Source organism: Lagenorhynchus albirostris, chromosome 11 (genome assembly GCF_949774975.1).
Source record: "Lagenorhynchus albirostris chromosome 11, mLagAlb1.1, whole genome shotgun sequence".
Lineage (NCBI taxonomy): Eukaryota > Metazoa > Chordata > Mammalia > Artiodactyla > Delphinidae > Lagenorhynchus > Lagenorhynchus albirostris.
The window spans coordinates 75,813,670-75,815,550 of NC_083105.1; the positions used below are offsets into that span (position 1 = coordinate 75,813,670).

General features: G+C 38.0%; 1 non-coding gene across 1 annotated transcript; it reads right to left on the reverse strand.

The window, feature by feature from the left end:
• Positions 1–1,456: 1,456 nt before the first annotated feature.
• On the reverse strand, positions 1,457–1,561 carry LOC132530169 (U6 spliceosomal RNA). The gene has a single exon (XR_009543721.1). It is a non-coding gene; the product is annotated as a U6 spliceosomal RNA (small nuclear RNA).
• Between the last annotated feature and the right edge of the window lie 320 nt (positions 1,562–1,881).

Consider the following 1,881-nt stretch of genomic DNA (forward strand, 5'->3'; position numbering starts at 1 on the left):
TACACTGGCTGTTTTTCTTCTTCAAACGGGCCTTATTTTATTTCGTTCCAGCTTTACTTTTGAAAATGTCTCCCTTCTCCTCTTGTAACATCGTCCTTGGTTCCACTCAAAGGGAGCAAACTTAAGTCTTGTTAAGTCTATACATGTCAAAATGTTACTTAGGTAACATTTCACCCAATGTATCCTTGAGTTACCTAAAATCATTACTTACCTAATCTTAAATCAGATGCATGATCTACTGCAAGGCCATATTTGCTACAGTACTTTCTTTATACCTCCAGTATCACTTGAATAGTCAAAGGCCTGTGATACAGCAATGGAAGAACACTTTGACAGCATTCTGTTCTTCAGGAGATATTGTTCTATTGTTCTTTGGAATCCTCACATACTGAATACCCAGGGGCATTTTTTTCCAAATGGGCTATCAGATGGGGAACAATGGAGAAAAATGAAAATTGAAGCCTATTGAAAGACTGTTTCATGTGACTCACCTTCCACGCTTTACTTTCCCAAGTGTGGACCCGGCTCTGCCTTAAAAAAAAAAAAAAATCAGTCCCAGCCTGGACTACGCAGTTATTTGCCAACTGCTGTCATCTAATGGTGATATGTAGTAATGCAGGATGAAGTAAAGACCTGGGGTGATTTTCTGTTCCCTGGAATATGGGTAGACTTAAGACTTACTGATTATATGATGTCATTTTAAGGGTGATAGGAAAGCTGCAAACTCCCTAAACACCATTTGTACCTACTGATTGGTGCCAGGTAGATCAACATTGGGCTTTGATTTTCTAGCTCTGCATTTTGAACCCATTATCTTTGGGAAGAATAACCCTGTGTCAATGAGATGCTAACATATCCCCTAGGGGCTCATATCAGCTGAAGACAGTAAGTTTCCTTCATGGCAGGTGCTAGAGTAGGATCAATACCCACCAATTCCTGAGGAAACAACCTCAACAGTCCCACATGTCACCAATATATTTTTCCTCTCTCTACTTTGGACAAATAATGTCACCTGCTATATCAGTAAACAAAGGATGTCATGACCATGAAGACATCAGCCCCTGAAGCTGCCCTGACTGCACTACATGGGCACCTACTATGTGCTAAGGACTTTGTGTATACCATCTCTAATCCTCAAAACAATTTTTATTCCACTTTAGTATGAAGACTCCAAAAACTCCGATTAAATGCATTGACTACAAACACAGTGTGTTATGTTGCATAGCTGTTATTTAACTTAGTTATGTTTATTTTACTAAAGAAGCCTGTCAGTTTCCTGCATTTAATGTTATTAATTGGGGGAAGGGGATCCAATTGCTCCCCCCACCCAACTTACCCAATTTTTTTCTTTTATTGAAGTCTAGTTCATTTACAATGTTGTGTTAGCTTAAGGTGTATAGCAAAGTGATTCAGTTTCACATATGTATATATATATATCTATTATTTTTCAGATTCTAAAAATATGGAACACTTCATGAATGTGCGTGTCATCTTTGCTCAGGGGCCATGCTAATCTTCTCTGTACTGTTCCAATTTCAGTACATGTGCTGCCAAAGTGAGCCTCCAACATATGTTCTTTCAATTAAACCTATCCCTTCTAAAAGAAACTCAAATACTACTTCCTCTCAGCTTAATGCTGATGTCTGGGTAGATCAGATATTTTCTTCAGATGATACTCTATGTCTTTTGTGGGGATCTTGCCCACTTTCCATGGGGAAAAAAGTGAAAACTTGGCTCCTGTTTGAGTCCAGAGTGGGATAAGTACCTTAGTTTAGACTAGTATAAGACATAAATTAATATATTACATATATTATCTTGCCATAACCAAAGATTTCCAGTTTTCTCCTGGCTGAAATTCTTTAAAGTCAAATCCTTTTAAAG